Source organism: Hippichthys cyanospilos, chromosome 18, assembly GCF_059441005.1.
Source record: "Hippichthys cyanospilos isolate Australia breed blue-spotted pipefish chromosome 18, RoL_Hcya_1.0, whole genome shotgun sequence".
NCBI lineage: Eukaryota > Metazoa > Chordata > Actinopteri > Syngnathiformes > Syngnathidae > Hippichthys > Hippichthys cyanospilos.
In genome coordinates, this window is record NC_142386.1 from 7,756,011 (window position 1) to 7,770,252 (window position 14,242).

Sequence of the window (14,242 nt, forward strand, 5' to 3'; positions counted from 1 at the left end):
AATATAAAAACCTTACTTTTTACTCCTACACCATGAACTTTACTATTTACTATAGTAAATACAAGAGATCCTACTTGAAGTTCTTGTTCATGAATGGTAAGATTAACAAAATAAAAACGGGGAAACCCATCACTAGAGTCTCAACAGAAATCATTAATGATTTCCAATTCATGTATTATCTCAGTCTGAAAGATATTGCATTTTCACAAACCCTGTATTTTGAAAACTGTCCGGACTCTCTTTGATTCATTTACGTCACTTTAGATCAAAAATTTCCGTTGAAAAATGAGGGAGAAAAAGACATCTTTGGGAAGAGTAAAAGTCCAGGTAAAAACTAAAATCCTAAAACAGGCCCTCGAGGGATTTAAACAGGCAATACCAGGTGTCCTACTTGAAATAATGATTTATCGCGATAAGGAGTTCGAGCGCTACTTTCTAGCAAAACCAGGTGACTGTCACATGGCTGTGCAAAAAGATAATCAACTGCTAGAGATCGGAATGACGACGGTCTTAAAAGTATGTTTGAGATTTCCAACATCCTATCTGTAAAGCTGGGCTTTCTGCAATGACCGAAACGAAAACAAAACATCATTTCGGGTGTCATTGTCTCCCATCGATCCTAGATGGGTCGGACTTGTTGCAGAAAAACTAGTTCAGGGCTCCCATTAAATTGGTGTTAATGGTGCGTTAACATTTTTTGTGCACTTTATTCTGAATTGTCAAAAGATGACCGATCCGGGCTGATAAAAAGCTCGGGGACCACTGCGACAGCATGAATGGCAACGCCCCTTTTATGGTACATTTACATAAGCTGTGAAAAGGACACTAGTGATCCAATTTCACATCCTGCGGGTGTCCTTTTAGAGCACAAAGTTGCAATCCTTTTCATTTTTTTTTTCCCCCATAAGAAATAGATGCAAGTTTTCTGTAGACTGGAGATAATCATTTTGTTGCCCATTCTTTCTTTTTGTATGATCCTGGCAAAAAAATACTATTCTACGATTGTGTTTTGTAGTAGAAAAACAGCAATTTTCTAAAGATTTTTTTTTTACATTAATTATGTCCATTAGTCCTCAATAAAGTGTCTTTGTGGGATTGTAAAGAATATCAGGACCACCACGGACAGCATCCAAGTCCTCACGGTGTAAAGTGAAGCCACGCATATCAGTCTACATTCTTTAATTGTATTGAGGTTAAAACCACACCTTGGTAGGTTAAGAGCTAAAAACACCGGCGTCTGGTTACATGTGTGCCCTGGAGTATTTAAAGCTTTCAACTAGCAACGTGAACTCGCGCTAGAAAGTTGGCATTGCAAAGTTCCAAGTTCAAGAGTGAAGGAACAGCTTTGAGCCGCTTATAAAACAAAACATCTTCTTTGATTATAACAATGTGCCTCTGGGTTTTGATTTGACCTTTAACTGAGCAACAACACCTTCTACTCAAGGGACGGTTCAAACTTTAGTGGTTGTTGAGGATCATAATACTGTGCAACATTACGCACAACCTAAAAAGACCCAGTTCAAATGCTCAGTTGATTGACACTGTCAAAGACTTATGAACCGAACAAAATGTTCTCAAACAGACCCACAGCTGAGGTCATGCACTTCATTAGACAGCAAGCTCGTCGACAGCGCCTTTGTAGTGCAGCCCATTTTGCATCCAAATCAATATGATAATGATTATCCAGCTAATAATCCGTTATCAAGCCCAGTCTGTACCACTCGTCTTTTCAAATATGCTTTTATAGATTAACGCTTGGCAACTTACAAGGACACGGTCATGTTATCTGCCACGCCGGTGTAAGATAACTCATGTAGTTCTTCAGGTGACAGACTGACAGCAGACACTTCCCCATTTAACATCATCAGCGTTGCAATGATGTTTCGATGAGTCTAAATCCAATTTCATTTCTCTACGCACCGCACATGATGTACATGAGCATCGTGGGTTCTACATCGAGATCAAACTTGATGAAACAGAGGCGGCTGCTTTCCCGTCAGTCAATAGGTTCACTCTATGCAGCAGATAAGAATAAACCCAGTTTGTTAACCTTATAAGGATTAGAGCTGTTTAAACACACTGTTTGCAGATAAAATCATTCAACAACCCGGTTGAGGTTTAAAACTGCTCAACCTTTGGAGTAAAGCTTCTGAATACGCCAACGCAGTAAATTAAATCCAAAAACAGAGAAGACATTTAAAAAGGCTTGCAATCAGGAGAGGGTGAGAAAAGTGCAGAGTAGGCATGCATGAATGTATTTCAACATTTCTGTCTGATCAGCTATTGAACGGAAAAGTAAGCATCCATCACAACATTTAATCAAATCATCAAATCTGCCTCACTTAGAATGTCATCAAGGCTAAACAGATCTCAGTTCAACCAGCAAAATATAGTAAAATTAAACGTATTCATTCTGGAGATTAATTTAAATGTTATAAAGTGCTTAAAATATGAACTCAGTTCTATTTACTTCCTGTGGCAGCTGAACTCTGCTAACTTCACAACCTAACTGAGTGGAGTCACCAGCACAAAGACAGAGACAGATTGGGTTTATGTACTTTTGCTTAAAAAACTTGTCAATGCCTTATTGAAAAAGAAGAAAATGCGTGCACTTTGCAAAGCCGAGTTCAAACAACGCATAAGTTGTACGCCATCTTAGAGACCAAACACCCTGCTCAGGTGACCTTCACAGGGTCTCGCAAACACTCTGCTGGAGAGAGTTTTACCAATGAGAAGGCTATAATAGAAAAAAGCTTGTAACAATAAGTTAGATTTTGTATTTTTCAACTGTTTTATTCTACGAGAAAAAAAAGTATTAAAAAAAGAAGCTATTACAACAGCTTTTGAAAAAAAAATGTAGATTTTACTTGAGTAAATATCTCTTACAAGCTTCATGAAAAAATGTTCCTAAAAATATGATTATGGAAAATTACGCAATTAATTCATTTTCAAAAATAATCGTTTGACAGCACTGAAACATTAACGTGACAGAATAGTCTTCTACTTTATATGCACAAAAATCAAAAGATTCTTCTTTTTGCCGTGCCCAAGCTTTCCGAAACATTTCATGGTGGGCATGTACTGTTATGTGACGTTATGAATACATAACCTCCTTGGCAGAGGTACTAATTGGCTTAATCTGTTCGTTAAATGCCTTTCTGCTTGTGTCATTCAAAACATTTTTATGGGTGCTCGGAAAACCATGGTACGCATAGAATTAACAGGATATCTATGCTATACAATATTCTATAAAGAAATATAACAAAGATTGCAGTCCTGTGATACTAAGATTTCAATTTTATTTACTCTTTATTTATAGATTTTTTTATTCTTATCACCGTATTTTCCACACTATAAGGCACACATAAAAGCCTTAATTTTTTTTTAAAAAGCTGATGGTGCGCCTTATAATCAGGTGCGCCTTATATGTGGATCAATATTGAGATTGGGATTCGTAGATGGGGAAATGAAGTGATAAAGTAAGCTTTACCGGTTTCTTTTGTGTGTTTACAGTTGAACAAGGTTGCTCATATTGACATTGAATTATTATGCTATTGAGTTATTATTTGAGTTATTATTGTTATTACTTTGAGTCTTACTATATTGTGATTGAAAAAGTTTTAAAATATGTCATTAATTGTCAAAAAAATGTCAAAAAACGTTTTCAAATTTCTCATTGAGGGTGCGCCTTATAATCCAGTGTGCCTTATAGTGCGGAAAATAGGGTACTTGTTCATAATATGCACCAATCAGAGCGGTGCTTCCGATTTTGTTGTATACCTGTGCACAAAGACATTAAAGGCATGCCATTCTATTCTGTTCTATTCGATTGTTTCATTATTTTGTCTGTTCATAAGAATCCAGAGCACAGTGACTTACCCTGTATTAAAAGTCATTAGCTTATGGGTGTCCAAAATGATGCCCAGGGGCATTTGTGACCCACTGTCCATCTTTAAGTGAAATATATTAAAAATTACATTTGTTACTCTTTTGTATTTTTTAACCTCAAGAGTTTTTCTAAATGTGCAACTGTGGTGAATAAGACATCTTACAAGCAAAGTTTCCTCCATTTTATGCACAGTGTCAATGTCCAAATTGTGAACGTATGAAATGAATGATTCGCAAGTAATGGCTAAAACAAATGGTCATCTATGACAGGTTACTCTTGTTTTAGTTCTAAATATAGACCTCCACGCACTCTTGTAAAATCCTGAACTATATACCTCATAAAAGGTTTTTCATCTGTAAAAACATCATAATAAATAAACAATATTGGATCGCTTGATTGGATTATGTTCATGTTGTTGATCAATTAGGTTTAAAAAAAAAAAATTGTGGCCCTTTCATTCTTTAATTTTTAGGGTTAGGGTATGGACAATCCTCCATTAGATGATGTGATTGTACCTAATGAAGTGTTTGAAGAGTGACTCCTAAATGTTGACGTTGCCTTGCTCTTTGCATCTCGTTTGTAGCTTTCACAGACCAATTGAGTCAATCTCTAAAACAACAGCAAAAATACCATTGTCTGATTTTAGTTTGGATTCTAATATATTCCAACCGGGCTCTTTCAAGACACTATTATGCAACATAGCAATTGGTTACGTTTATTATTGTCCACTCCTTTGTGAGATGACCCAGGAGTGCTTTTCGTCACTTCTGAATACATACAGTAAATGAAACATAGAAATACAGTAGGCTGTGATTTCTACTGCATGTGATGGCACCCGAAGGGAATAGGAAGCACTTGTATTAGGTTACGGTGGAATGACCGAAGGTTGTACCCAGTGACCCCAGTGACCGCACAGCGTGCCGTCAATAAGTCGTCCAAATGGAGGGTGGGATCTTCATTTGTGGATCAACCTGCGTTAAGCCCAGGCGAATGAATGACATAACTAGAGCCGTTATAGATAGGTTACCAGGTTGGGTAACCTGGCCCAACCCAAACATTATATCAAACCATGGGTTTTCTTTTTTATGCCCTTGTTTTAAATCAGGTGGTATTCTAATGGTAGGGGCTGAATACGTTATCTCAGAATGATCTTAGATCTTAGAATGATTTTTATATGAGTTTACTCACAAATTTACTGACTAGGTATGACATCTGTGCCTGTTAAATTGAACACAAATATGTCATGAACATCAACAGGTGGATACCAGTTAATAATATACCTTTATACTCTATGTGAAAAGCATCAAATTCGTCCATGTATTATTTGGTGTAGGACGCGTTGGTGGCGTGTTACGTTACGTTGTCGCAGCAGCACTACTCCTGCTCTTCCTTCTCGTCCTCCGACAGCGGCCTGACCCATAACTATTGTTCCATACCGATCGCCGCCGAAGTCTAATGAAACCTGGCACTGATTAACGCAAATAAACTGTAATTCAAAAATCATTTGAGACTGTCGGCAGGCGCTTGTTTCTCAGTTTAGCGAGTCCATGTGTTTACATGAGGCGCAAAGTCCAAAACTTACACAGCAAACAGCGATGTGAAGCCGTGTATTTCAGGCCTTGTATAAACTAAAATTTTTGGCCGTACAGTACTAAATTGGCTAATTTCTTGCAAAATAATCTCTCATAGTACACTAGTTGGGAATCACTGGTCTAATGAGCTATGGAAGGTATGTATTTAACATAATTATTAAAGTTATAGTTTACGATGTAAAACTGCACTTTGAAGAAACAATGCATTCATTTTCTATCATGCTTGTCCTCATTGGGAGGAGAACTGGAGTCTATCCCAGCTGGTTGAGCGAAAGGTCCACACTGGCCTGGTCGCCACTCAATCACACACATTCACGCTCACATTCAAACCTATGGGCGATTTAGAGTTGTCAATAGAATCAACACGCATGTATTTGTAGTACAGGATGGAAAACACACCTTAGCACAGCGATAACGTAATTTCCTTCAACACACACCAGATAATCTCTCACGCAACACGACTGTGCCACAACGCACTGATTGAGAATCACTGCACTAGTGTGCCACACCAGTATTACTTCAATGGTCAGAAAATTAATATATATTTACTGTACTACAAGCATGAATGTTCCTCCCGCAATAGACTGACAGGCAAAACAATTGAATGCACTTTCGCTTCTACCATGATGTGCCCAAATCCTTGCCTCAAGATGTGTTAGGAATCAGTTGATTTTCTGCTTTACTATTAATTCCTTGCTCTTCAGTTCATTGTGAGTTTAAAGTGAGAGCTCTTTGTTTAAATCAGGGGTGTCCAATCTCTGTCCTCGAGGGCCGGTGTCCTACATATTTTTCAGGTTTCTTTCCCCATGACACCTGATTTACATGATCAGGATTGTTCATCGGGCTTCTGACGAGTGTTGATGAACTGATCATTTGAATCATGTGTGTCAGGGGAAGAAACCTGTAAGATGCAGGATACTGGCCCTCAAGGACGGGGTTTGGACGCCCCTAATTTAAATGTCAATTTTGTCTCACTAGCGCCTTTCACAGGCGATTAGATGTTACTACATGGATTAATTAATTGTGTTACAGTATTGTCAAGTAAATTATGGCTTGAAGCAGATTTGCAAAAATAACTTCATGTTAGAGGCATCACAGTTTGAAAATAAATAAAATAGCGTTTTATTGACTGGTCTGACTTAAATGAAAGAAAAAGAGACATTAACATAAAAATTCGCGTGATCCTCATACTTAATATCCTACCTCTTGGAAAAGCATTTTTTTTTAATTGATTACTTTGCTGTGGGCAACGTTTTTTTTCCAGAGCTCATGTGCATTGTCTCAATAAATGTTGGGAAACACTACTGGGAAGAAACATGCGTTCAAATACACCCACGTTTATAAACATTTGGCAACGTCAGATAAAAATTGAGCACATATGTAATAAAATTCCCGGCCGGTCAATATAAAATCCAGCGCACACCGATTATCTCTTGTAAGGAATGATTACCTTAAAGTCTTAAAAAGAAATCAACCTTTTTGCGCATGACCGGCTCCACTATTTCAATTTGACAGGTCGCGCTGAACTTTATCACTAAATCCCGAATGGGAAGACCACATACCTTTCAAAGAAAGGGCGTCCGGAAGAAAACCAACATCCACGCTTATGATGCAGGATCAATGCGCTCATGTTGTTTTGCTCCCTCGCAAACTAAAAAATGGCAAAGATTGCACAGCTCTCGTTCCACGAGATGGCACCGAAAGCGTTAAATTGCATAACGAGTTAATAAGGTGCATTTATTGGAAACGGCCGGCCGATGAGTGTGGTTTGGCAGGTTCTGGCTAGGCTAGTTTCTCCTCCGTCACAAAGGTAGGAAACAGAAATAGAAGACAAAAAAAAATCCACTTTGAAGCGCGTTCGCTTTAGCGGGCTGCTAGGTCCACTATCCTCTCGGCGGGGCTTGTCAACAGCAGCGAGTCGCTGCGAGGGAGAAAGTAGGTCAACTGGTAGCTCCAATAGTCGACAACAGCAAGAAGCTGTAGGCACCGGGAGGAGGGGACAGCTTGTAATCTTTAACACGTGCTTTGATGCACAATATCATTTGTATATGATTGTGCGCATTTTCTGGCGTTGTGAAATGAAAAACAAAAGAGCACAACAAATCATCGCGGTTGTTGACACAGCTCAAAGGAGGCTGCAAGACAGCCGATTAGCCCGTCTGACCCTGACTATAAACCTTTTATTTTCATCTAAGAAGAGGGGAGGGAGGAGGGGTTTAACTGCGACCAAGAAAGATAACGCTTAAAGCCCCTGAGCATAACAAAAGAAGCCCGAGTTGCGCTAGTTCCTATGCTGACTTTTACAACTTCCTGGTTGCCTTTTCCCACAAATGTGGGTCAACAGCATGACTAATTGCAGAAGTTCATGGTGGACCAGCCTCTGAATATTTTTCTTGCCTCGGCTCAGTAGCAACTTGCAAAGCCTCGGATGCACAGCGCATATGCCAGATGTTGGGAGTAAATCAAACCTGAACTGTTAATATTTATTTATATCGAAGTTTCCATACAGTAGGAAACTCCCTGTGATTCACACAAGCAAAATAAAACACCTACAGCAACAAACCCGATTATTCCTGGTTTGCTATGCAGCTGTGTATTTTAAAATGTAACAATTCAAAAAATTCTCCATACTGGTGTGTTGGTAATCGTTTCTGACGGTATGATCACCCATCTGTCCATTTTCTTAACCGCTTCTCCTCACAAGTGTCACAGGCTTGCTGGTGCCTATCCAAGCTGTCTTTGAGAAATAGGTAGGTACACCCTGAAATAATCGCCAGCCAATCGCAAGGCACACGAAAACAAACGGCCACTCTTTTGACGGTGTCATTGTATTGAAATTACAGCTCAACTTTTTCCCTTTCAACGCAATCTATTTTAGTTTCAAACAAAATATTGAATATTTGATACACTAAGAAATGTGTCCCACGCTTACTTAGTACAAATAATTAAATCATTCAGTAACATTCCTCTTGTTAATTGTTCTTTGCCAGTCACAATGCAAACTGATAAACTATTCTATTTTAAGACTATGCATCCCAAAAAGGTAAAAAAAAACAAAACAATAATAATAATACCAGCGGTGTCCATGTTTTCAAAGAGGCATCTTTTTGCAAGCAGCCAATCATATTCTGCTCCGTTTCAATGCTTGTTAGATTAAGCAAAAAAAAAAAAAAAAAAAAATATATATATATATATATATATATATATATATATATATATATATATATATATATATATATATATAGTACTCATTACCAGTTATAGACAATATAAGCAGCTATTGAAACCTTGACTTTTTTAAACTACAGTAATCCAGCAACCCGATTATCGTTCCATGTCCAGCAATTTTATGCACACAATAAATATAAATGTTTCAAAAGCAAAACAAATGGTCCACTATTTTAATATAGTGAATTTTTTGTCCCCGATGTAAAATATGTGCCTTGGCTCAATAAAGGTTGGGAAGCACTGCCTTCCAGCTCATCTGTCAAACTCAATGGCTGTCATCTTATGTGGTCTTCAAACGCTTGCCACAATTTTTCCTTGGCTTGTTTTAGAAGCTACCCATATGAATACTAATCACAAAATGCTAACACAGTAGGTAAGCAACAAGAAATAGAACAATTTTACACACCAGACACACACACAGTCTTTAACACACTCAAGTATAAATGCAATTTGAGTCAGTTATTAATACCTTTTACTAGTGCCGTTATTGCAATTATAGAAACAAGTAATGGTACCTCACGATTTCTAGATTTTCGAAGCCACAGAAGGATGAGGGACACCCGTGGCCATGGATGATTGATGGATGGATGGATTTCTCCTCTAGACTGTAATATTGTGTGAAAATTGTGTGTAAACATGTTTTGCTTGTTGAACTTGTTTTGCTTTAAAAGTTCTGCTGTGACCAAACAACCAGAGGACAAGACAGAAAACTGCAGGTGTTATCAAGAGGCATTTTTTTTAAATATGGTTTAAAATTACATCTGCCAGCATTATTGTTTCAAAGCTGAGTCTGGACAGCTTAGATCAGCAATGGTTTTGAGTAAATAAATAAATCAAAAAGCATGGAATGAGCACTGCAATGCTTCTATAATGTTGCATGAATAATTTCACCAAAAAAATCAAACAATTGCGTTGCTTCTAGAAGTATTCTGGCTTCTCTCACCAATAATATTCCATCTGCAATAGTAAAGGTTTTTTTTTGGGGGGGGGAAGTGTGACGTCTGAAACATGACACTAATTTTGTCTCGGAATTTTGGCCTGCTCTAAAGCTAGATATTTTTAACTGAAACTTGTCAGCCAATCACAGGCGGGGGTTCCCCAAGTAGAAGTCAAAGAGAGAGTGAGAACAAAATTGATCATTAAGGAAGTTATGCCAGTTTAGTCTAATTGGAAGGTGCTTTTTAGTCTAATATGATAGAAAAATGTTTCCTTAAGTGTTTTCACACAAAAGTCTGAATGTCTCCAGAATTCTTCATCCATTTTTTTTTTAATTCTTTGAGATAGACTTATCTTGAAGTGGCATTTATAAACATATTTTAGACTGGCATGGCACCATAAAGAAACCTATATCTGAGTCGACAAAAAAATAAAATAAAAGATCCGCGTGTAATGCAGCCAAGAGGAACATTTGGAAATGGACAAAATAGACTTATAGTAAATAACAAAATTTTATAAAACAAGCATAAGAAGTTCGTTTCAAGCTTTGTTTCCATATTAATCATCTCCTTACTCCTCTCTTTAACATCACTAGCAATCTTGGAACTCATGGCTAACCAATTCAAGTTTGAATTAAGCACTAAAATGCACTATAAATACGGTTTTGTAACCACTCACAATAGAACAAAGCTTTGCCATTCCGCCATTTTGAAACAAGTGAGGCCGACCAATAGCAGACTAGCATTTCAGTGTTTCCGGGACACCAACCAACCGATAGAAGACCAGTATCTTAGGTAGTCGTGATGCCGACCAATAGCAGACCAGCATTGTAGTGACGTGTTGCAGCGGAGGCAGTTTGACGCCAACAGAAAATAAGAGCAATTATCTAAAAACGCCTCAAGAGGGAGGCAAAAAAAAAACCACAACCAACCCCACAGGTCATGACAGTTGTTGATGTTAATCCTAAAGCGGGCGAAATGCCTTAAAGAGGGGACGAAAAAACTCAGTATTCCAGATTGTAACATGAAAAAAACGTAAGACAGGGACAACATAACCAGGGGTCCACTGTATTTTATTGGTACATTAATCACATCACGATGAATTATAATGATGCGGTTTCCATGGAGTCTGCAGTCCCCAAGACAAATCCTAAATTTCATGAGTACAGCTGTGTTTGAATAACCCCCCCCTCTGATGATCTCCTCTATGATAGTGTTTTGATTTAAATGTCACACATCTTTTACGGTTACCTTAAAAATAACTCGAAAATGAGCTGTAAATCCAATTAGCGCATTGAACGCCATTTTGACAAAAGCAGGTGGAAAAGGGTAATGCTTAAGAACCAAAAATGCTCACAGAGTGTTATAATAATCAAACCACCTGTTGCTAGGATATCACAGTCGGGACCAAAAGGGCAGGCTAACACTGCAAGATCGGCGGGGGGTTACGTTCAAAAATAGTCTTGAGTCTTTATCCAAAAACAGCGTTACCACCGTGTCAATATACCCTCCTTGTCTGATACGCTGACTAATAAACATACAAATCAAGAATACAGGGACATAATGTCATCATTTTATATTAGCGTCTTGATTCCATAGTTGGGTGAATATGTCAACATCAGATTCATGTAAGTTCAACGTTCCAACAAAAAGAGGACATGAGAACATGTTGTTTTGGCAAGATCGTCTACTGCATCAGAAAACCAGTTCGTGTTCCCAATTAGGCAAATGACTGTTGGTTAATAATGCATTCCTCTCCATCATATGCAGTCGAAGATTAGACGTAATTAGGGCCCTACCAATAAGAATGCCCCACATTGACAGGAGAAAATACTGATTTCCAATCAACTGGCCCATTTGTTTAAAACAAAAACAAAAATGCAGTGAATAAATTTGCATTTGTATCCTGAATGAATGAATGAATGAAATGTGTGGCACAACTGATGAACTCACGACATTAATTTTGTCAAATGTGCACTACTGTATGTTATGATTTTTCTTATTTTTTTGAACAAACGTAAGCTTGTGTGATAAAGTAGTGTATGGTTAAAAATTTACAGTATGGATTTATGTCAATGTATAATGACACTTGTGTTATTCTTATACAACTGATGTAAATGGTTAAATAAGGGTAAAAAGTTCAAATAAGCTGCAAATATTTGCCATTTGGCTATTTCATTTTGACCAATGTTATGGTATGAAACCCAGGAATAACGGGAGGGACCAGCTCGCCATAAGAACATTATTCAAGGCCCATGTCAAAACTTCAACACTTTATGGATATCTCAACGTGCTTTACACAAACAATATGATCATTAAGCTCGACAGGACTGCACAAGAGCCACCTGACAAGTTTGTTACTTTGGTTGAGGGTGTATCTTTCATTCCCATTCAACACTTTCCAAACCAGGTGGACCTGTCGGTGGTTCCAGTACGATAACCAGCAAAATATTTCCCAAAAGATTCCCATATCTGATGGTTGAATCCGTTTTGTAGGTTCTGAGCCTAAACCGGGCTCCACTACCGACTGGATTTATGACCATGTTGCAAATTACCTCAACTAATTTCCTTTTCAATAAAGGAGCCGCGGTGTTATTTTGAGTGCTTTTCTGGTGTATAAATAACCAAGTGACGTTAATAACGAGAAAGGAACTCGCCGAGGGCCATTTTTTTAAAACGGAGTAATGTTGGGCTGCAGATAATTATTTTAATAATCGAGTAATGGCTTTGATGTTGCAAATTGCAGATTGATGAATCATATGGAACACGGTTTGATTTCCATCCCGATATTAAAAATCACGATATTTCAAATTATTTCAAATTATATATATATATATGCCTTATCTGCTCTTTATTTTGAAGGTTGTGTTAGCGCTGGTTGTGTTAGCTTGCCACATCTAACTCAAGGGTAGCTGCTGATGTGAGGATGAGAGTTATGGCACATTCAAATGCAGTTGGACTTTTCAAACTCATGCAGAATAAAAGGCCATCGGTGCATTACACATTTACTGTAATAATACTCAAATAATAATTACTATTATTATTTTCAATGTCAATATAGTTTTATAAAAAATGTTGCTTCATACCCCCACCCCCCCAAAAAAAGAAAAAAAAAAGCTTCACAAAGTTAGGAACTTGCTCATCAAATTAAGTCAATGATTCACAAAACTGCTTGGAAAAAAAAATCAAGCCTTGTATCTAAACAACTAATTGATAATCGATTAGTCAACAATTAACGGCTTCACCTTTACAGGACTGCTTACTTATGAATCATGCTGGCATGTGTCATGTACTGTCCCTTACATAGCTTTCAAAATGTGGCCTATCAGATGACATAGTTGATAGGCTGCAGTTTGCTTGCATACAGCAATTATCCATCAATAAACAGTAATTATTATACAGAATGCAAAACAACAGGATGATGAATTACTATAACCATAAACTGAGGCGTAAAACTGCAAATAATATCAATTACTTAGACAGCGTTTGAATTTAATAACAGTGCAACTATGATCAATCAATACTCCAACAGTGTTTACGAATGAATGATTTTTTTCAAGTCCTCAACAGCACTTCTGACGCAGAGAGTATAAGAGAGTATAAAGGTCAGTGAACAGGATGCAAGAAGCAAAACCTCACCCTATTAGTAATTAGGTTTGCAAGAGTCATAAAATTTGTCACTGTAATACACATACCGTCATTCTCCAAATGTAAGACACACTTTTTTTTCCATAAAAATTAAGGCCAAAAATATGGGTGCATCCTATGAATGGTAACTATATGTAATGTGTGTGTACATATATATATATCATCTACAGTATCTAGCTATTATGTATCATTTGTCATCTGGTCAAACAATTGAAGTCATTTGGATATATTTGCAATTACGGCTTGTTACTCTCCTACTTTCTATGAGTCTTTGTAATTAAATAGAAAAACATCACCTTCAATTGTACTGAATACAGAAATACCAGATGCACAGTTGTAAAATCATGGTTAACATATCTGATTGGAATTGGCCACCACATACTCAAACAAGATTGGCCCACATTTTGTTTCTGGCATTATGGTATAGATTGCTAGAATGCACAGCATCCTCCTTCTCTTACAAGACATGACATTCAGTCTGGTGCAGGTATAGAATTTCAGTCCATGTATGTCTGGCTGTCTCTAGTTGCGTCTGTCAATCACCTATCACTGTAATTATTGTTTGGTGTGTGACCACTATGAGTAGGAATTTCCTCCTCGGGGCGGGAAACAAATGCTAACCACCTATTGTGCTTTCCATCTCTGTTCAAAACTAGTTACACTATTAAACATAAAAACTATGATAATCAAATACAGGAGCAATTGTAATGTATCCCTCTAGCTACCTAGCTTGATAGCTAGATACAGTAGCTGGCTAGCTAGCTTGATAGCTTACCACGTAGCTGTCTAGCTTGATTGATACCTAGCTACAGCAGCTGGCTAGTGAGATGGACAGCTAGCTACAGTAGCTAGATTGACAGCTGGTTACAGTAGCTAGATTGACAGCTAGCTACAGTAACTAGCCTGCTTGATTGATATCTAGTTACAGTAACCAGCCTGCTTGATTGATA

The 14,242-nt window shown here is 37.6% G+C and overlaps 2 protein-coding genes across 8 annotated transcripts in view; one reads left to right on the plus strand and one right to left on the minus strand.

Annotated features, from left to right (window-relative positions):
• LOC148408806 (RPA-related protein RADX-like) overlaps nucleotides 1–14,242 on the plus strand; it is a 50,732-nt gene that overhangs the window by 23,147 nt on the left and 13,343 nt on the right. The gene's annotated exons all lie outside the window — the stretch shown is intronic.
• The window catches only part of npas2 (neuronal PAS domain protein 2), a 44,782-nt gene that overhangs the window by 16,420 nt on the left and 14,120 nt on the right, over nucleotides 1–14,242 (minus strand). The window contains exon 1 of one of the 6 annotated variants that reach the window (XM_088440021.1): nucleotides 7,044–7,578. The exons of the other annotated variants lie outside the window; for them this stretch is intronic. The gene's annotated coding sequence lies outside the window, so the exon portion shown is untranslated. Of the gene's footprint in view, nucleotides 1–7,043; nucleotides 7,579–14,242 lie in introns of those variants that run through there. 6 annotated transcript variants of the gene reach the window in all.